At 43.2% G+C, this 21,438-nt stretch overlaps 13 non-coding genes across 13 annotated transcripts; all 13 read left to right on the top strand.

Annotated features, from left to right (window-relative positions):
- The first annotated feature begins 265 nt into the window (after nucleotides 1-265).
- trnac-gca (transfer RNA cysteine (anticodon GCA)) lies at nucleotides 266-337 on the top strand. The gene has a single exon. It is a non-coding gene; the product is annotated as a tRNA-Cys (tRNA).
- An 893-nt stretch (nucleotides 338-1,230) lies between these two features.
- On the top strand, nucleotides 1,231-1,302 carry trnac-gca (transfer RNA cysteine (anticodon GCA)). Its single transcript has one exon. It is a non-coding gene; the product is annotated as a tRNA-Cys (tRNA).
- A 712-nt stretch (nucleotides 1,303-2,014) lies between these two features.
- trnac-gca (transfer RNA cysteine (anticodon GCA)) lies at nucleotides 2,015-2,086 on the top strand. The gene has a single exon. It is a non-coding gene; the product is annotated as a tRNA-Cys (tRNA).
- A 1,065-nt stretch (nucleotides 2,087-3,151) lies between these two features.
- trnac-gca (transfer RNA cysteine (anticodon GCA)) lies at nucleotides 3,152-3,223 on the top strand. Its single transcript has one exon. It is a non-coding gene; the product is annotated as a tRNA-Cys (tRNA).
- A 779-nt stretch (nucleotides 3,224-4,002) lies between these two features.
- On the top strand, nucleotides 4,003-4,074 carry trnac-gca (transfer RNA cysteine (anticodon GCA)). Its single transcript has one exon. It is a non-coding gene; the product is annotated as a tRNA-Cys (tRNA).
- Nucleotides 4,075-8,145: 4,071 nt separating this feature from the next.
- On the top strand, nucleotides 8,146-8,217 carry trnac-gca (transfer RNA cysteine (anticodon GCA)). The gene has a single exon. It is a non-coding gene; the product is annotated as a tRNA-Cys (tRNA).
- Nucleotides 8,218-8,940: 723 nt separating this feature from the next.
- Nucleotides 8,941-9,012, top strand: trnac-gca (transfer RNA cysteine (anticodon GCA)). The gene has a single exon. It is a non-coding gene; the product is annotated as a tRNA-Cys (tRNA).
- A 4,390-nt stretch (nucleotides 9,013-13,402) lies between these two features.
- trnac-gca (transfer RNA cysteine (anticodon GCA)) lies at nucleotides 13,403-13,474 on the top strand. Its single transcript has one exon. It is a non-coding gene; the product is annotated as a tRNA-Cys (tRNA).
- A 640-nt stretch (nucleotides 13,475-14,114) lies between these two features.
- Nucleotides 14,115-14,186, top strand: trnac-gca (transfer RNA cysteine (anticodon GCA)). Its single transcript has one exon. It is a non-coding gene; the product is annotated as a tRNA-Cys (tRNA).
- A 656-nt stretch (nucleotides 14,187-14,842) lies between these two features.
- Nucleotides 14,843-14,914, top strand: trnac-gca (transfer RNA cysteine (anticodon GCA)). Its single transcript has one exon. It is a non-coding gene; the product is annotated as a tRNA-Cys (tRNA).
- Nucleotides 14,915-15,637: 723 nt separating this feature from the next.
- trnac-gca (transfer RNA cysteine (anticodon GCA)) lies at nucleotides 15,638-15,709 on the top strand. Its single transcript has one exon. It is a non-coding gene; the product is annotated as a tRNA-Cys (tRNA).
- Nucleotides 15,710-18,920: 3,211 nt separating this feature from the next.
- trnar-gcg (transfer RNA arginine (anticodon GCG)) lies at nucleotides 18,921-18,992 on the top strand. The gene has a single exon. It is a non-coding gene; the product is annotated as a tRNA-Arg (tRNA).
- A 1,996-nt stretch (nucleotides 18,993-20,988) lies between these two features.
- On the top strand, nucleotides 20,989-21,060 carry trnac-gca (transfer RNA cysteine (anticodon GCA)). Its single transcript has one exon. It is a non-coding gene; the product is annotated as a tRNA-Cys (tRNA).
- Nucleotides 21,061-21,438: the final 378 nt, after the last annotated feature.

The raw sequence follows: 21,438 nt of genomic DNA, 5'->3' as shown, positions 1-21,438 counted from the left end.
ATACTCACATTCTTTCATTCACCAAATCCGGTTCTTACTGCCTTCAAAGTGTAGTAACTTTAGACCGAGACAAACAGGTTAATGTGAAATTAATTTTCTTTTGGCTAAAACAAAATTAAAGCAATATTTGAAATACTATTCTAACTATAGTTTATAATGGAGGTTTTGGATTTGCATCTTTTCACAATTTTGTTTATATCCTCTTTGTAATCTCTGAGTGTCTTATTCTAGTGTCATTGGAGCCGAAATGTACAAATATTTTTCAGGGGGTATATCTCAGTGGTAGAGCATTTGACTGCAGATCAAGAGGTCTTTGGTTCAAATCCAAATGCCCCCTAAGTTTATTATGCGTCTCAAATGGTTTACCATGGCTTGTGGACCGCGTGTAATTAAAAAATTACTCCTCTAATTACTTTTCTCCAACTGGCGGACACAGACAACCTTTACATGAAGAACAGGAAGCCATACTCACATTCTTTCATTCACCGAGTCCGATTCATACTGCCTTCAAAGCGTAGTAACTTTGGACCGGGACGAACAGGTTAATGTGAAATTAATTTACTTTTGGCTAAAAGAAAATCATGGCATTCAATATGTTATATATGAAAGACCATTCTAACTATAATTGAGGTCTTGGATTTGCATCTTTTCATAATATTATTTCCTCTTTGTAATCTCTGACTGTTCCATCCTAGTGTCATTGGAACTATGTTCGTGTAGCCCGTGGTGCGATTAGCCTCATACGCCTGTTGCGAGTCAACTCCCTCAGATTAATTTTAATGTCGGGTGCTCTGGCCCCAGGAATACACTTGGTTTACTAAACTGTATGTTCTGGGGATGGAGTCCCTTATGACTAAGGTGTGGTGTCCGGTAGACTGGGTTGTAAGGATAGCTATCCATCCATCCATTTTCTACCGCTTATTCCCTTGTGGGGTCGCGGGGGGCGCTGGCGCCTATCTCAGCTACAATCGGGCGGAAGGCGGGGTACAGCCTGGACAAGTCGCCACCTCATCGCAGGGCCAACACAGATAGACAGACAACATTCACACTCACATTCACACACTAGGGCCAATTTAGTGTTGCCAATCAACCTATCCCCAGGTGCATGTCTTTGGAGGTGGGAGGAAGCCGGAGTTGTAAGGATAGCTAAAGGGCTAAATTTATTTTGCGTCACAACCGGTTTACCATGGATTGTAGGCTAACATATATATTTGATGAGAGACTGTTTCAGGGGGTATAGCTCAGTGGTAGAGCATTTGACTGCAGATCAAGAGGTCTCCGGTTCAAATCCGGATGCCACCTAAATTTATTATGCGTCTCAACTGGTTTACCGTGGCTTGGAGGGTGCTTAGTCAGCTTGCTACAGCTAATTCTAGCAAAAGTGTCCCTGGCGCCTTAAGTTAGGAAATGTCTCTTCTCTAACTGGCGGACACGGTCCTCCAATAGGACCAACTTGTGCATGAAGATCAGGAAGCCATACTCACATTCTTTCATTCACCGAGTCAGGTTCTTGCTGCCTTCAAAGTATCGTAACTTTGGAGCGGGACAAACAGGTAAAAGTGGATTTAATCTAATTTTGGCCAAAGGAAAATTAAGACAATCAACATATTATACATGAAATATTATTTTAAGTATAGTTTAAAATTGAGGTCTTGGATTTGCATCTTTTCACAATATTGATTATTTCCTCTTTGTAATCTCTTACTGTCTCAACCTAGTGTCATTGGAGCCGACGTATACAACTATGTTCGCGTAGCTAGTGGTGCGATTAGCCTGTCGTACGTGTTTACTAGACCTGTTGCGAGTCAGCTCCCTGAGATTAGCTTCAATGTCGAGTTCTCGGGCCCCGGGAATACACTTGGTTTACAAACCTGTATGCTCCGGGGGATGGAGTCCCTTTGGTGTCCGGTAGACTGGGCTGTAGGACTAGCTAAAGGGCTAAATGTATTATGCGTCTCAAGTGGTTTTCCGTGGCTTGTCGGCTAACATATCTATTTGATGAGAGGTCGTCCTAGGGGGTATAGCTCAGTGGTAGAGCATTTGACTGCAAATCAAGAGGTCTCTCGTTCAAATCCAGATGCCCCCTAAGTTTATTATGCATCTCAACCAGTTTACCGTGGGTTGTGGGCCGATTTGGGCTGCGACAAGCTGGGCTAGTCAGCTTACTACACCTAATGCTAGCAAATGTGTCCGCCGCTCTTGAAATTAGGAAATTACTCTGCTCTGACTGGTGGACGCGGACCTTCAGTAGTGCCAACCTGTGCATGAAGAACAGGAATCCATACGCACATTTCTTCTTTCAACGAGTCCGATTCTTACTGCCTTCAAAGCGTAGTAACTTTGGACTGGGACAAACAGGTTAATGTGGAATAATTTACTTTTGGATAAAAGAAAACTAAGGCAGTCAATGTATTATATATGAAATACTATTTTAACTATAGTTTATAATTGAGGTCTTGGATTTGCATCTTTTCACAATATTGATGATTTCCTCTTTATAATCTCTGACTTTCTCATCCTAGTGTCATTGGAGCCGACGTATACAACAATGTTCGCGTAGCTAGTGATGCGATTAGCCTGTCGTACATGTTTACTAGGCCTGTTGCGAGTCAGCTCCCTAAGATTAGCTTCAATGTCAGGTGCTCTGGTCAGTTAATAGAGTTAATTATGGCTGGTATTGTAAGCTCTATGATGAAGTCCCCTACGACTAAAGTGTGGTGTCCCACAGACTGGGGTGTAGGACTAGCTAAAGAGATACATCTATTATGCGTCTCAACCAGATTTCCGTGGCTTGTAGGCAAACATATCTATTTGATGAGAGAGTGTTTCAGGGGGTATAGCTCAGTGGTAGAGCATTTGAGTGCAGATCAAGGGGTCTTCTGTTCAAAATCTGGATGTCTCCTGAATTTATTATGCGTCTCAATTGGTTTACCCTGGCTTGTGAGATTAGCTTCAATGTCGGGTGCTCTGGCCCGGGGAATACACTTGGTTTACTAAGCTGTATGTTCTGGGGATGGAGTCCCTTATGACTAAGGTGTGGTGTCCGGTAGACTGGGGTGTAGGAATAGCTAAAGGGCTAAATCTATTTTGCCGCTCAACAGGACTACCGTGGCTTGTAGGCTAACATATGTATTTGGTGACAACTGTTTCAGGGGGTATAGCTCAGTGGTGGAGCATTTGACTGCAGATCAAGAGGTCTCTGGTTCAATTCCGGATGCCCTCTAAATATATTATACATCTCACTCGGTTTACCGTGGCTTTTGGGTTGCTACAAGCTGGGCGAGTCAACTCTCTACACTTAATGCTAGCAAACGTGTCTGCGCCGCCTTAAGTTAGGAAATTACTTTTCTCTGACTGGTGGACACGGTCCTCCAGTAGGGGGCTTACCTGTGCATGCAAAACAAGAAGCCATCCTCATATTCTTTTGTTTCCCTGAGTCAGGTTCCTTCTACCTTCAAAGCATAGTAACTTTGGACTTGGACGAACAGGTTAATGTGGAATTAATTTACTTTTGGCTAAAGCTGACCCTGCAAGAGACAAGCGGCAGAAAACTGATGGATAAAGGAAAATATGGCAATCAATATATCATATATGAAATACTATTCTAACTATAGTTTATAATTGAAATCTTGGTTTTGCATCTTTTCACAATATTGATTATTTCCTCTTTGTAATCTCTGACTTTCTCCTCCTAGTGTCATTGGAGCCGACGTGTACAACTATGTTCGCGTAGCTAGTGGTGCGATTAGCCTGTCGTACATGTTTACTAGGCCTGTTGCGAGTCATCTCCCTAAAATTATCTTCAATATCGGGTGCTCTGGCCCCGGGAATACACTTGGTTTACTAAGCTCTTTGTTCCGGGGGTGGAGTCCCTTATGACTAAGGTGTGCTGTCCGGTAGACTGGGGTGTAGGACAAGCTGAAGGGCGAAATCTATTATTGGTCTCAACGGGTTTACCGTGAATTGTAGGCTAACATATCTATGCGAAGGATGAAGGTTCCAGGGGGTATAGCTCAGTGGTAGAGCATTTGACTGCAGATCAAGAGGTCTCCGGTTCAAATCTGGATGTCCCCTAAATTTATTATATGTCTCAACCAGTTTACCGTGGCTTGGAGGCCTCTTGGTCAGCTTGCTATAGCTCATTCTTGCAAACGTGTCCCTGTCTCATCCTAGTGTCCTTTGGAGCCAATGTGTACAACAATGTTCGCGGAGCTACTGGTGCGATTAGCCTGTCGTACATGTTTACTAGGCCTGTTGCGAGTCAGCTCCCTAAGATTAGCTTCAATGTCGGGTGCTCTGGCCCCGGGAATACACTTGGTTTATTTACTAAGCTGAATGTTTCCAAGATTTCCAAGATGGCGGCGCCCGGACGGGCTGCGTCCTCGCGGAGCTCCTGCTAAAGATGAAACTTTTGGCAGAAATACCGGACAATTCTACAAACTTCATGGCTGGCTCACATCGTGGTCACTCCGTGATCACGTACGACCGCCAGACACTTCTGGATGTGGACATATCGGGCCGTTTTGGACCGATAGACGCGTGCGTGCTAAATTTGCTAACTAGCATGGGAATACGTCGACGGCTACATCCAGCGGCCTGTGAAGCAAGGGAGTCTAGTAGCAGCGGGGGCCGTCTACGGAGCAGACGCCAGCGGTGTGATCGGAAACGCGGATGCCGAGCGGGGCTAAAAACAAAGCAGAAGGCTAATCCCCACAGAACACCACTTCCCTCCATCCTGCAGCCGCATTTAAATGGAAGATGCGAGACTACTGGTCTGGGTAAGGAGTCAGTTAAATTAGAACAAGTTTTTTCTGCTTTGAGGGTTTCAGAGTTGGACATGTGTTTTACCGAGGTGGCTAACTATGATGCGTGCAGTTTATCAAAGCAACAATCAAACAATCGGAAAATTCCCGTCGTATCAATTCCTAGATATGGTCGTAACTATACTAAATGCACTGGGCATAATAAACACAACATTATTAATATTGCTACTACGGATAATTTGATCAAAAACTCCCTAAAACAGCCCACTACCTATAATATAGGTTTTTTAAACATAAGATCATTGTCTCCCAAAACGTTGTTAGTTAATGATATTATCAGAGACAACAATCTTAACGTCATCGGTCTCAGCGAAACCTGGCTTAAACCAAACGACTTTTTTGCGCTAAATGAGGCATGTCCTCCTAACTTTACACATGCGCATATTGCCCGTCCGCTTAAAAGGGGTGGGGGGGTCGCACTAATATACAACGAAAACTTTAACCTTAGTGCTAACATAAATAATAAATATAAATCGTTTGAGGTGCTTACTATGAGGTCTGTCACACCGCTGCCTCTACACCTGGCTGTTATCTACCGCCCCCCAGGGCCCTATTCGGACTTTATCAATGAATTCTCAGAGTTCGTTGCTGATCTAGTGACACACGCCGATAATATAATCATAATGGGGGACTTTAATATCCATATGAATACCCCATCGGACCCACCGTGCATAGCGCTCCAGACTATAATTGATAGCTGTGGTCTCACACAAATAATAAATGAACCCACGCATCGCAACGGTAATACGATAGACCTAGTGCTTGTCAGGGGTATCACCGTTTCCAAAGTTACAATACTCCCGTATACTAAAGTATTGTCCGATCATTACCATATAAAATTCGAGGTTCAGACGCATGTTCGTCAAACTAATAATAATAATAACTGCTATAGCAGCCGCAACATTAATACGGCCACAACGACAACTCTTGCTGACCTACTGCCCTCGATAATGGCACCATTCCCAAAGTATGTGGGCTCTATTGATAACCTCACTAACAACTTTAACGACGCCCTGCGCAGAACCATTGATAACATAGCACCGCTAAAGTTAAAAAAGGCTCCAAAAAAGCGCACCCCGTGGTTTACAGAAGAAACTAGAGCTCAGAAATTATTATGTAGAAAGCTGGAACGCAAATGGCGCACGACTAAACTTGAGGTGCACCATCAAGCATGGAGTGATGGTTTAATAACTTATAAACGCATGCTTACCTTAGCTAAAGCTAAATATTACTCAAATCTCATCCACCGTAATAAAAACGATCCTAAATTTTTGTTTAGTACGGTAGCATCACTAACCCAACAAGGGACCCCTTCCAGTAGCTCAACCCACTCAGCTGATGACTTTATGCAATTCTTTAGTAAGAAAATTGAAGTCATTAGAAAGGAGATTAAAAACAATGCGTCCCAGCTACAACGGGGTTCTATTAACACAGATACGATGGTATATACGGCGGATACTGCCCTCCAAAATAGTTTCTCTCGTTTTGAGGAAATAACATTAGAGGAATTGTTACAATGTGTAAATGGAATAAAACAGACAACATGTTTACTTGACCCTCTTCCTGGGAAACTGATCAAGGAGCTCTTTGTATTATTAGGTCCATCAGTGCTAAATATTATAAACTTATCACTCTCCTCGGGCACTGTTCCCCTAGCATTCAAAAAAGCGGTTATTCATCCTCTTCTTGAAAGACCTAACCTCGATCCTGACCTCATGGTAAACTACCGACCGGTGTCTCACCTTCCCTTTATTTCAAAAATCCTAGAAAAAATTGTTGCGGAGCAGTTAAATGAACACTTAGCGTCTAACAATCTATGTGAAACCTTTCAATCCGGTTTCAGTGCAAATCACTCCACGGAGACAGCCCTCGCAAAAATGACTAATGATCTATTGCTAACGATGGATTCTGATGCGTCATCTATGTTGCTGCTCCTCGATCTTAGCGCTGCTTTCGATACCGTCGATCATAATATTTTATTAGAACGTATCAAAACACGAATTGGTATGTCAGACTTAGCCCTGTCTTGGTTTAACTCTTATCTTACTGATAGGATGCAGTGTGTCTCCCATAACAATGTGACCTCGGACTACGTTAAGGTAACGTGTGGAGTTCCCCAGGGTTCGGTCCTTGGCCCTGCACTCTTCAGCATCTACATGCTGCCGCTAGGTGACATCATACGCAAATACGGTATTAGCTTTCACTGTTATGCTGATGACACCCAACTCTACATGCCCCTAAAGCTGACCAACACGCCGGACTGTAGTCAGCTGGAGGCGTGTGTTAATGAAATTAAACAATGGATGTCCGCCAACTTTTTGCAACTCAACGCCAAAAAAACGGAAATGCTGATTATCGGTCCTGCTAGACACCGACCTCTATTTAATAATACAACTCTAACATTTGACAACCAAACAATTAAACAAGGCGACACGGTAAAGAATCTGGGTATTATCTCCGACCCAACTCTCTCCTTTGAGGCACACATTAAAAGCGTTACTAAAACGGCCTTCTTTCATCTCCGTAACATCGCTAAAATTCGCTCCATTCTGTCCACTAAAGACGCTGAGATCATTATCCATGCGTTTGTTACGTCTCGCCTCGATTACTGTAACGTATTATTTTCGGGTCTCCCCATGTCTAGCATTAAAAGATTACAGTTGGTACAAAATGCGGCTGTTAGACTTTTGACAAGAACAAGAAAGTTTGATCACATTACGCCTGTACTGGCTCACCTGCACTGGCTTCCTGTGCACTTAAGATGTGACTTTAAGGTTTTACTACTTACGTATAAAATACTACACGGTCTAGCTCCATCCTATCTTGCCGATTGTATTGAACCATATGTCCCGGCAAGAAATCTGCGTTCAAAGGACTCCGGCTTATTAGTGATTCCCAAAGCCCAAAAAAAGTCTGCGGGCTATAGAGCGTTTTGCGTTCGGGCTCCAGTACTCTGGAATGCCCTCCCGGTAACATTTCGCGATGCCACCTCAGTAGAAGCATTTAAGTCTCACCTTAAAACTCATTTGTATACTCTAGCCTTTAAATAGACTCCCTTTTTAGACCAGTTGATCTGCCGTTTCTTTTCTTTTTCTTCTACGTCCCACTCTCCCTTGTGGAGGGGGTCCGGTCCGATCCGGTGGCCATGTATACATACGGACCCCCTCATACAGTTTACTAAACTGTATGTTCTGGGGATGGAGTCCCTAATGTCCGGTAAACTGGGGTGTAGGAATAGCTAAAGGGCTAAGTCTATTATGCGTCTCAACAGGTCTACCGTGGCTTGTAGGCTAACATATCTATTTGAATAGTGACAATTTCAGGGGGTATAGCTCAGTGGTAGAGCATTTGACTGCAGATCAAGAGGTCTCCGGTTCAACTCCGGATGCCCCCTAAATTTATTATGCGTCTCAACTAATTCACCGCGGCTCATGGCCCGCTCAATTAGCTCGCTACAGGTAATTCTAGCAAAAGTGTCTCTGGTGCCTTTAGTTACAAAATGACACTGCTCTAACTGACGGACACGATCCTCCAGTACCAACAACCTGTGCATGAAGAACAGGAAGCCATACTCACATTCTTTAATTCACCAAGTCTGGTTCTTACTGCCTTCAAAGCGTAGTAAATTTGGACCGGGACGAACAGGTTAATGTGGAATTAATTTACTTTTGGCTAAAAGAAAATTAAGGCGATCAAGGTATTTAACAAGAAATATTATTCTAACTATAGTTCATAATTGAGGTCTTGGATTTGCATATTTTCACAATATTGATTATTTCTTCTTTGTAATCTCTGACTTTCTCATCCTAGTGTCATTGGAGCCGACGTATACAACAATGTTTGCGTAGCTAGTGGTGCGATTAGCTTGTCACATGTGTTTATTAGGCCTGTTGCGAGTCAGCTCTCTAAGATTAGCTTCAATGTCGGGTGCTCTGGCCCCGGGAATACACTTGGTTTACTAAACTGTATGTTCTGGGGATGGAGTCCCTTATGACTAAGGTGTGGTGTCTGGTAGACTGGGGTGTAGGAATAGCTAAAGAGCTAAATCTATTATGCCTCTCAACAGGTCTACCGTGGCTTGTAGGCTAACATATCTATTTGATGAATAAATGTTTCAGGGGGTATAGTTCAGTGGTAGAGCATTTGACTGCAGATCAAGAGGTCTCCAGTTCAAATCTGGATGCCCCCTAAGTTTATTTTGCGTCTCAATCGGTTTACCGGGGCTTGTTCGGCTGCTACAAGCTGGGTCAGTCAGCTTGCTACACCTAACGCTAGCAAACGTGTCTGCGGCACCTTAAAGGGGAACATTATCACAATTTCAAAAAGGTTAAAAACAGTAAAAATCAGTTCCCAGTGGCTTGTTGTGTTTTTTGAAGTTTTTTTCAAAATTTTAAAGGTCTCGGAATATCCTTAAAAAAAGCTTTAAAGGGGAACATTATCACCAGACGTATGTAAGCGTCAATATATACCATGATGGTGCAGAAAAAAGACCATCTATTTTTTTAACCGATTTCCGAACTCTAAATGGGTGAATTTTGGCGAATTAAACGGCTTTCTGTTTATTGCTCTGGTGGCGATGACCTCAGAATGTGACGTTGCCGAGGTAACACACCCGCCCTTTTCATTTTCAACACATTACAAACACCGGGTCTCAGCTCTGTTATTTTCAGTTTTTTTGACTATTTTTTGGAACCTTGGAGACATCATGCCTCGACGGTGTGTTGTCGGAGGGTGTAACAACACTAACAGGGAGGGATTCAAGTTGCACCACTGGCCCGAAGATGCGAAAGTGTCTGCCGCCAGACCCCCATTGAATGTGCTGGAGTTTTTCCACATTTTACCGGCGATGTTAAGGCAGACATGGCACAGAGATGTATGGATAACCTGCAGATGCATTTGCAACGACAACAAAATCACAAAGGTGAGTTTTGTTGATGTTGACTGCCACCTAATCGATGCTAACATGCTACGCTAATCCATGCTAACATGCTATTTACCGGCGGTGCTAAAGCAGACATGGTACAGAGATGTATGGATAATCTGTAGATGCATTTGCAACTATATTACGTTTCTTTCCACCCACATTACCAATCGACGGATTTAAGTTGCTCCCGTGTCAAAAGATGCGAAAGTCCTGATCGTTTGGTCCGCACATTTTACCGGCGATGCTAACGCAGCTATTCGGCCATGCTATGGCTATGAATAGCGTCAATAGCTATTCGCTCAATAGCTTCAGTTTCTTCTTCAATATTTTCATACTCCAACCATCTTTTTAAATACGTGCATAATTTGTTGAATCGTTTAAATCGCTGAAATCCGAGATTGAATCCGAGCTAATGTCGCTATATCTTGCTGTGGTATTCCCATTGTTTGTTTACATTGGCAGCACTGTATGACGTCACAGGGAACTGGCCAGTGTCTTCGCAGAGAGCGAAAAAAAGGCACTTTAAAGCTTTATTTAGGGATATTCTGAGACCGGTAAAATTTTGAAAAAAACTTCAAAAAATACAACAAGCCACTGGGAACTGATTTTTATTGTTTTTAACCCTTTTGAAATTGTGATAATTTTCCCCTCTAAAATGCTTGATTTTCGCTATTTGCAATGCGACTATCCATTTCCCTGTGACGTCATACAGTGCTGCCAATGTAAACAAACAATAGCGAATACCACAGCAAGATACAGCGACATTAGCTCGGATTCAGACTCGGATTTCAGCGGCTTAAGCTATTCAACGGATTACGCATGTATTGAAACGGATGGTTGGAGTATGAAAGTATTAAAGAAGAAACTGAAGCTATTGAGCGAATAGCTATTGACGCTATTCATAGCCATAGCATGGGCGAATAGCTGCGTTAGCATCGCCGGTAAAATGTGCAGACCAAACAATCAGGACTTTCGCATCTCGTGACACTGGAGCAACTTAAATCCGTCGATTGGTAAGTGTTAATTTCGCATTAAATGTGGGTGGAAGGAAACGTAATATAGTTGCAAATGCATCTGCAGGTTATCCATACATCTCTGTGCCATGTCTGCTTTAGCACTGCCGGTTAATAGCATGTTAGCATCGATTAACGTAGCATGTTAGCATCGAGTAGCTGGCAGTCAACATCAATAAAACTCACCTTTGTGATTTTGTTGTCGTTGAAAATGCATCTGCAGGTTATCCATACATCTCTGTGCCATGTCTGCTTCAGCACCGCCGGTAAATAGCATGTTAGCGTCGCTAAGCGTAGCATGTTAGCATTGATTAGCTCGCAGTCATGCCGCGACCAATTATGTCTGATTAGCACATAAGTCAACATCAACAAAACTCACCTTTGTGATTTCGTTGACATTATCGTTGCAAATGCATCTGCAGGTTATCCATACATCTCTGTGCCATGTCTGTCATTGCCGGTAAAATGTGGAGACACTCCGGTACATTCAATGGGGGTCTGGCGGCATACGATTTCGCATCTTCGGGCCGGTGGTGCAACTTGAATCCCTCCCTGTTAGTGTTGTTACACCCTCCGACAACACACCGACGAGGCATGATGTCTCCAAGGTTCCAAAAAATAGTCGAAAAAACGGAAAATAACAGAGCTGAGACCCAATGTTTACAATGTGTTGAAAATGAAAATGGCGGGTGTGTTACCTCGGCGACGTCACATTCTGACATCATCGCTTCCAGAGCGATAAACAGAAAGGCGTTTAATTCGCTAAAATTCACCCATTTAGAGTTCGGAAATCGGTTAAAAAATATATGGTCTTTTTTCTGCACCATCAAGGTATATATTGACGCTTACATAGGTCTGGTGATAATGTTCCCCTTTAAGTTAGGAAATTACTCTCCTCTGACTGGTGGACACGGTCCTCCAGGAGGGCCAACCTGTGCATGCAAAACAGGAAGCCATACTCGTATTTTTTCTTTCATCGAGTCAAGTTCCTGCTACCTCCAAAGCGTAGTACCGTATTTTCCGCGCTATAAGCCGCCCCGTGTTATAAGCCGCACCTTCAATGAATGGCATATTTAAAAACTTTGTAAACCTATAAGCCGCACCGGGTCATAAGCCGCGCCCACGCTGCGCTAAAGGGAATGTCAAAAAAACAGTCAGATAGGTCAGTCACACTTTAATAATACACACCAGTGTGCGAATGTGCAATCACAACAATAGTAACACTCAAAATATTGCAGAGCAATAGCAACATCAATAACTCAACTTTGCTCGAACGTTAATGTCACAGCACACAAAATAAACATTTAAAGCTCACCTTCAGAAGTTATTCCTCATCCATAAATCCCTCGAATTTTTCTTTTTCGGTGTCTGAATTAAAAAATTGGGCGAATACGGCATCCAAAAGGGCGGGCTCCGTCTCGTCGAAGTCATCAGAGTCAGTGTCGTTGTTGCTGTCCGGCAGTCCATGAATCCTGCCTTCCTGGCCGGATCTTTTTTTCAGCTATCTTGTTTTTACAATATGCGTGGAAAGTAGCCAGCTTTTCTTGAAAGTCTTTTGGCAGTTGCTGTGAAATAGTAGTCCGTGTGCGGATGAAGAGATTGAGTATTTTCATGAACCGGAAACACCATGAAGCACCACCTTTAAAATCATCCAAGTGAAGTTCGCTTGCTGGCGCTGTTGCCTTCATTGGAATAGTGATGGTGCTGACACTTCTGCTTGCTGCTCTCTGCTCGAGTTTGTCCTCCAACTGTTGCCATCTTGCTTTGTTCCCTCAAACTCTGTGTTGTCTTCTTTACTTGGCGCAGGTCATCTTGTTGCTTCCTCCACCTAAGCACCATTGATTCATTTATGTTCAATTCTCTCGCTGCTGCTCTATTTCCGTGTTCTTCTGCGTGACTTATTTCCTTGAGTTTGAATTCTGCGTTGTACGCGTGTCTCTTAGTAGGAGCCATTTTGTGGTCCTCTTTACAGACACACACAAATGAAATGAATCGGATTAGCCGCGCGCTTCTTCTTCTACGGGGGCGGGTGCTTACCTTGGCGGTTGCGTACCGTAGAAGAAGAAGCGCTTCCTCTTCTACGGGGAAAAAAGATGGCGGCTGTTTACCGTAGTTGCGAAACCTAAACTCTATGAAAATAAATATTTATATTAATACATATATAAGGCGCACCGGGTTATAAGCCGCACTGTCATCTTTTGAGAACATTTTTGGTTTTTAGGTGCGGCTTATAGCGCGGAAAATACGGTAACTTTGAAACGGGACGAACAGGTTAACGTGAATTAACCCACACAGCAGGAGACTCCTATACGTGTCCGTCTTCAAGTCGCCCAACCCGCGTTACTGTCACATTCGTTTTGGCTCTGCCTAGAGAATCAGCTCCTCCTCTAAAAATTGTACGGTCAGACAGCGGATCCTGAGCTAAACGGTGTCTGATCCGCGGACGCAGCAAACTAAACTGGGATGCACCGCCCCCCGCCTATGCAGATCTTGAGCCGACCAATGTCTGATCCGCGGACGTGGACACGCCTAGGCGTCCGGTAGACTGGGGTGTAGGAATAAAGGGATACGTTTATTTTTTGTATCAATCGGTTTACCGTGTCTTGTAGGCCAACATATCTATTTGATGAGAGAGTGTTTCAGGGGGTATAGCTCAGTGGTAGAGCATTTGACTGCACATCAAGAGGTCTTTGGTTCAAATCCAAATGCCCTCTAAGTTTATTATGCGTCTCAAACGGTTCACTATGGCTTATGGACCACGCCCCTTAGGTTAAAAAATTACTATTCAAATTACTTTTCTCCAACTGGCGGACACAGACAACCTGTGCATGAAGAACAGGAAGCCATACTCACATTCTTTCATTCACCGAGTCCGATTCATACTGCCTTCAAAGCGTAGTAACTTTGGACCGGGACGAACAGGTTAATGTGAAATTAATTTACTTTTGGCTAAAAGAAAATCATGGCATTCAATATGTTATATATGAAAGACCATTCTAACTATAGTTTATAATTTAGGTCTTGGATTTGCATCTTTTCATAATATTATTTCCTCTTTGTAATCTCTGACTGTTCCATCTTAGTGTCATTGGAACTATGTTTGCGTAGATTAGCCTCATACGCCTGTTGCGAGTCAACTCCCTCAGATTAGCTTCAATGTCGGGTGCTCTGGCCCCAGGAATACACTTGGTTTACTAAACTGTATGTTCCGGGAGAAGGAGTCCCTTATGACTAAGGTGTGGCATCCGGTAGACTGGGGTGTAGGACTAGCTAAAGGGCTAAATCTAATATGCGTCTCAACCAGTTTACCGTGGCTTGTAGGCTAACATATCTATTTGATTAGCCAGTGTTTCAGGGGGTATAGCTCAGTGGTAGAGCATTTGACTGCAGATCAAGAGGTCTCCGGTTCAAATCCGGGTGCCCCCTAAATTTATTATGCGCCTCAGCCGGTTTACCGTGGCTTTAGTTACGAAATTACTCTGCTCCAACTGGCGGACACGATCCTCCAGTAGCAACAACCTGTGCATGAAAAACAAGAAACCATACTCACATTAATTCATTCACCGAGTCTGGTTCTTACTACCTTCAAAGTGTAGTAACTTTGGACCGGGACAAACAGGTTAATGTGTAATTAATTTACCTTTGGCTAAAGGAAAATTATGGCAATCAATATATTATATATGAAATATTATTCTAACTATAGTTCATATTTGAGGTCTTGGATTCTTTGCACAATATTGATTATTTCCTCCTTGTAATCTCTGTCTCATCCTAGTGTCATTGGAGTCGACGTATACAACAATGTTCGCGTAGCTAGTGGTGCGATTAGCCTGTCATACGTGTTTACTAGACCTGTTGCGAGTCAGGTCCCTAAGATTAGCTTCTATATCGGGTGCTCTGGCCCCAGGAATACACTTGGTTTACTAAGCTGTATGTTCTGGGGATGGAGTCCCTTATGACTACGGTGTGGTGTCCGATAAACTGGGGTGTAGGAATAGCTAAAGAGCTCCATCTATTATGCGTCTCAACAGGTCTACCGTGGCTTGTAGGCTAACATATCTATTTGATGGGCAAGAAGTACAGGGGGTATAGCTCAGTGGTAGAGCATTTGACTGCAGATCAAGAGGTCTCCGGTTCAACTCTGGATGCCCCCTAAATTTATTATGCGTCTCAACTAATTCACCGCGGCTCATGGGCTGCTCAATTAGCTCGCTACAGGTAATTCTAGCAAAAGTGTCCCTGGCACCTTTAGTTACGAAATGACACTGCTCTAACTGACGGACACGATCCCCCAGTAGCAACAACCTGTGCATGAAGAACAGGAAGCCATACTCACATTCTTTCACTCACCAAATCCGGTTCTTACTGCCTTCAAAGCGTAGTAAATTTGGACCGGGACGAACAGGTTAATGTGGAATTAATTTACTTTTGGCTAAAAGAAAATTAAGGCGATCAAGGTATTTAACATGAAATATTATTCTAACTATAGTTCATAATTGAGGTCTTGGATTTGCATATTTTCACAATATTGATTATTTTTTCTTTGTAATCTCTGACTTTCTCATCCTAGTGTCATTGGAGCCGACGTATACAACTATGCTCGCGTAGCTAGTGGTGCGATTAGCTTGTCACATGTGTTTATTAGGCCTGTTGCGAGTCAGCTCTCTAAGATTAGCTTCAATGTCGGGTGCTCTGGCCCCGGGAATACACTTGGTTTACTAAGCTGTATGTTCTGGGGATGGAGTCCCCTATAACTAAGGTGTGGTGTCTGGTAGACTGGGATGTAGGAATAGCTAAAGAGCTAAATCTATTATGTGTCTCAACAGGTCTACCGTGGCTTGTAGGCTAACATATCTATTTGATGAATAAATGTTTCAGGGGGTATAGTTCAGTGGTAGAGCATTTGACTGCAGATCAAGAGGTCTCTAGTTCTAATCTGGATGCCCCCTAAATTTATTTTGCATCTCAACCGGTTTAGCGTGGCTGCTTCGGGCTGCTACAAGCTGGGTCAGTCAGCTTGCTACACCTAACGCTAGCAAACGTGTCCGCGGCACCTTAAAGGGGAACATTATCACAATTTCAAAAAGGTTAAAAACAATAAAAATCAGTTCCCAGTGGCTTGTTGTGTTTTTTGAAGTTTTTTTCAAAATTTTAAAGGTCTCGGAATATCCTTAAAAAAGCTTTAAAGGGGAACATTATCACCAGACCTATGTAAGCGTCAATATTATACCTTGATGGTGCAGAAAAAAGACCATATATTTTTTAACCGATTTCCGAACTCTAAATGGGTGAATTTTGGCGAATTTAAACGCCTTTCTGTTTATCGCGCTGTAGGCGATGACCTCAGAATGTGACGTCGCCGAGGTAACACACCCGCCCTTTTCATTTTCAACACATTACAAACACCGGGTCTCAGCTCTGTTATTTTCAGTTTTTTTGACTATTTTTTGGAACCTTGGAGACATCATGCCTCGACGGTGTGTTGTCGGAGGGTGTAACAACACTAACAGGGAGGGATTCAAGTTGCACCACTGGCCCGAAGATGCGAAAGTGTCTGCCGCCAGACCCCCATTGAATGTGCTGGAGTTTCTCCACATTTTACCGGCGATGTTAAGGAAGACATGGCACAGAGATGTATGGATAACCTGTAGATGCATTTGCAACTATATTACGTTTCCTTCCACCCACATTTAATGCGAAAAAAACACGTACCAATCGACGGATTTAAGTTGCTCCAGTGTCAAAAGATGCGAAAGTCCTGATCGTTTGGTCCGCACATTTTACCGGCGATGCTAACGCAGCTATTCGGCCATGCTATGGCTATGAATAGCGTCAATAGCTATTCGCTCAATAGCTTCAGTTTCTTCTTCAATATTTTCATACTCCAACCATCTTTTTAAATACGTGCATAATCTGTTGAATCGTTTAAATCGCTGAAATCCGAGATTGAATCCGAGCTAATGTCGCTATATCTTGCTGTGGTATTCCCATTGTTTGTTTACATTGGCAGCACTGTATGACGTCACAGGGAAATGGCCAGTGTCTTTGCAGAGAGCGAAAAAAAGGCACTTTAAAGCTTTATTTAGGGATATTCTGAGACCGGTAAAATTTTGAAAAAAACTTCAAAAAATACAACAAGCCGCTGGGAACTGATTTTTATTGTTTTTAACCCTTTTGAAATTGTGATAATTTTCCCCTCTAAAGTGCTTGATTTTCGCTATTTGCAATGCGACTATCAATTTCCCTGTGACGTCATACAGTGCTGCCAATGTAAACAAACAATAGCGAATACCACAGCAAGATACAGCGACATTAGCTCGGATTCAGACTCGGATTTCAGCGGCTTAAGCGATTCAACACATTACGCAAGTATTGAAACGGATGGTTGGAGTATGAAAGTATTAAAGAAGAAACTGAAGCTATTGAGCGAATAGCTATTGACGCTATTCATAGCCATAGCATGGGCGAATAGCTGCGTTAGCATCGCCGGTAAAATGTGCAGACCAAACGATCAGGACTTTCGCATCTCGTGACACTGGAGCAACTTAAATCCGTCGATTGGTAAGTGGTTTTTTTCGCATTAAATGTGGGTGGAAGGAAACGTAATATAGTTGCAAATGCATCTACAGATTATCCATACATCTCTGTGCCATGTCTGCTTTAGCACCGCCGGTAAATAGCATGTTAGCATTGATTAACTTAGCATGTTAGCATCGATTAGCTGGCAGTCAACATCAATAAAACTCACCTTTGTGATTTTGTTGTCGTTGCAAATGCATCTGCAGGTTATCCATACATCTCTGTGCCATGTCTGCTTCAGCACCGCCGGTAAATAGCATGTTAGCGTCGCTAAGCGTAGCATGTTAGCATCGATTAGCTCGCAGTCATGCCGCGACCAATTATGTCTGATTAGCACATAAGTCAACATCAACAAAACTCACCTTTGTGATTTTGTTGTCGTTGCAAATGCATCTACAGGTTATCCATACATCTCTGTGCCATGTCTGCTTCAGCACCGCCGGTAAATAGCATGTTAGCGTCGCTAAGCGTAGCATGTTAGCATTGATTAGCTGGCAGTCATGCCGCGACCAATTATGTCTGATTAGCACATAAGTCAACATCAACAAAACTCACCTTTGTGATTTCGTTGACATTATCGTTGCAAATGCATCTGCAGGTTATCCATACATCTCTGTGCCATGTCTGTCATCGCCGGTCAAATGTGGAGACACTCCGGTACATTCAATGGGGGTCTGGCGGCATACGCTTTCGCATCTTCGGGCCAGTGGTGCAACTTGAATCCCTCCCTGTTAGTGTTGTTACACCCTCCGACAACACACCGACGAGGCATGATGTATCCAAGGTTCCAAAAAATAGTCGAAAAAACGGAAAATAACAGAGCTGAGACCCAATGTTTACAATGTGTTGAAAATGAAAATGGCGGCTGTATTACCTCAGCGACGTCACATTCTGACATCATCGCTTCCAGCGTGATAAACAGAAAGGCGTTTAATTCGCCAAAATTCACCCATTTAGAGTTCTGAAATCGGTTAAAAAAATATATGGTCTTTTTTCTGCACTATCAAGGTATAATATTGACGCTTACATAGGTCTGGTGATAATGTTCCCCTTTAAGTTAGAAAATTACTCTCCTCTGACTGGTGGACACGGTCCTCCAGGAGGGCCAACCTGTGCATGCAAAACAGGAAGCCATACTCGTATTTTTTCTTTCATCGAGTAAAGTTCCTGCTACCTCCAAAGCGTAGTAACTTTGAAACGGGACGAACAGGTTAACGTGTATTAACCCACACAGCAGGAGACTCCTATACGTATCCGTCTTCAAGTCGCCCAACCCGCGTTACTGTCACATTCGTTTTGGCTCTGCCTAGAGAATCCGCTCCTCCTCTAAAAATTGTACTGTCAGAAAGCGGATCCTGAGCTAAACGGTGTCTGATCCGCGGACGCAGCAAACTAAACTGGCATGCACCGCCCCCCGCCTATGCAGATCCTAAGCCGACCAATGTCTGATCCGCGGACGTGGACACGCCTAGGCGTCCGGTAGACTGGGGTGTAGGAATAAAGGGATACGTTTATTTTTTGTATCAACCGGTTTATCGTGTCTTGTAGGCCAACAAATCTATTTGATGAAAGAATGTTTCAGGGGGTATAGCTCAGTGGTAGAGCATTTGACTGCGGATCAAGAGGTCTCCAGTTCAAATCTGGATGCCCCCTAAATTTATTATGTGTCCCAACCAGTTTACCGTGGCTTGTTCGGCTGCTACAAGCTGGGTCAGTCAGCTTGCTACACCTAACGCTAGCAAACGAGTCCGCGGCACCTTAAAGGGGAACATTATCACAAATTCAAAAGGGTTAAAAACAATAAAAATCAGTTCCCAGTGGCTTGATGTATTTTTTCAAGTTTTTTTCAAAATTTTAAAGGTCTCGGAATATCCTTAAAAAAAGCTTTAAAGTGCTTGATTTTCGCTATTTGCAATGCGACTATCCATTTCCCTGTGACGTCATACAGTGCTGCCAATGTAAACAAACAATGGCGAATACCACAGCAAGATATAGCGACATTAGCTCGGATTCAGACTCGGATTTCAGCGGCTTAAGCGATTCGACACATTACCCATGTATTGAAACGGATGGTTGGAGTATGAAAGTATTAAAGAAGAAACTGAAGCTATTGAGCGAATAGCTATTGACGCTATTTATAGCCATAGCATGGCCGAATAGCTGCGTTAGCATCGCCGATAAAATGTGCAGACCTAACGATCAGGACTTTCGCATCTCGTGACACTGGAGCAACTTAAATCCGTCGATTGGTAAGTGTTTGTTGCGTATTACATGTGGGTGGAAGGAAACGTAATATAGTTGCAAATGCATCTGCGGGTTATCCATACATCTCTGTGCCATGTCTGCTTTAGCACCGCCGGTAAATAGCATGTTAGCATCGATTAGCATATCATGTTAGCATTGATTAGCTGGCAGTCAACATCAATAAAACTCACCTTTGTGATTTTGTTGTCGTTGCAAATGCATCTGCAGGTTATCCATACATCTCTGTGCTATGTCTGCTTCAGCACCGCCGGTAAATAGCATGTTAGCGTTGATTAGCGTAGCATGTTAGCATTGATTAGCTGGCAGTCATGCCGCGACAAATTATGTCTGATTAGCACATAAGTCAACATCAACAAAACTCACCTCTGTGATTTCGTTGACATTATCGTTGCAAATGCATCTGCAGGTTATCCATACATCTCTGTGCCATGTCTGTCATTGCCGGTAAAATGTGGAGACACTCCGGTACATTCAATGGGGGTCTGGCGGCAGACACTTTCGCATCTTCAGGCCAATGGTGCAACTTGAATCCCTCCCTGTTAGTGTTGTTACACCCTCCGACAACACACCGACGAGGCATGATGTCTCCAAGGTTCCAAAAAATAGTCGAAAAAACGGAAAATAACAGAGCTGAGACCCAATGTTTATAATGTGTTGAAAATGAAAATGGCGGCAGTATTACCTCGGTGACGTCACGATCTGATATCATCGCCACCAGAGCAATAAACAGAAAGCCGTTTAATTTGTCAAAATCACCCATTTAGAGTTCGGAAATCGGTTAAAAAAATATATGGTCTTTTTTCTGCACTATCAAGGTATATATTGACGCTTACATAGGTCTGGTGATAATGTTCCCCTTTAAGTTAGAAAATTACTCTCCTCTGACTGGTGGACACGGTCCTCCAGGAGGGCCAACCTGTGCATGCAAAACAGGAAGCCATACTCGTATTTTTTCTTTCATCGAGTCAAGTTCCTGCTACCTCCAAAGCGTAGTAACTTTGAAACGGGACGAACAGGTTAACGTGAATTAACCCACACAGCAGGAGACTCCTATACGTATCCGTCTTCAAGTCGCCCAACCCGCGTTACTGTCACATTCGTTTTGGCTCTGCCTAGAGAATCCGCTCCTCTAAAAATTGTACGGTCAGACAGCGGATCCTGAGCTAAACGGTGTCTGATCCGCGGACGCAGCAAACTAAACTGGGATGCACCGCCCCCCGCCTATGCAGATCTTGAGCCGACCAATGTCTGATCCGCGGACGTGGACACGCCTAGGCGTCCGGTAGACTGGGGTGTAGGAATAAAGGGATACGTTTATTTTTTGTATCAACCGGTTTATCGTGTCTTGTAGGCCAACATATCTATTTGATGAAAGAATGTTTCAGGGGGTATAGCTCAGTGGTAGAGCATTTGACTGCAGATCAAGAGGTCTCCGGTTCAACTCCGGATGCCCCCTAAAGTTATTATGCGTCTCAACTGGTTTACTATGGCTTGGAGGCCGCTTTGTCAGCTTGCTACAGCTAATTCTAGCAAACGTGTCCCTGGCGCCTTAAGTTAGGAAATGTCTCTTCTCTAACTGGCGGACACGATCCTCCAGTAGCAACAACCTGTGCATGAAGAACAAGAAGCCATACTCACATTCTTTCATTCACCAAATCCGGTTCTTACTGCCTTCAAAGTGTAGTAACTTTAGACCGAGACAAACAGGTTAATGTGAAATTATTTTTCTTTTGGCTAAAAGAAAATTAAAGCAATATATGAAATACTATTCTAACTATAGTTTATAATGGAGGTCTTGGATTTGCATCTTTTCACAATTTTGATTATATCCTCT

This window comes from Nerophis ophidion, linkage group LG17, assembly GCF_033978795.1.
Source record: "Nerophis ophidion isolate RoL-2023_Sa linkage group LG17, RoL_Noph_v1.0, whole genome shotgun sequence".
NCBI lineage: Eukaryota > Metazoa > Chordata > Actinopteri > Syngnathiformes > Syngnathidae > Nerophis > Nerophis ophidion.
This window is presented reverse-complemented; position numbering and strand designations above follow the sequence as displayed.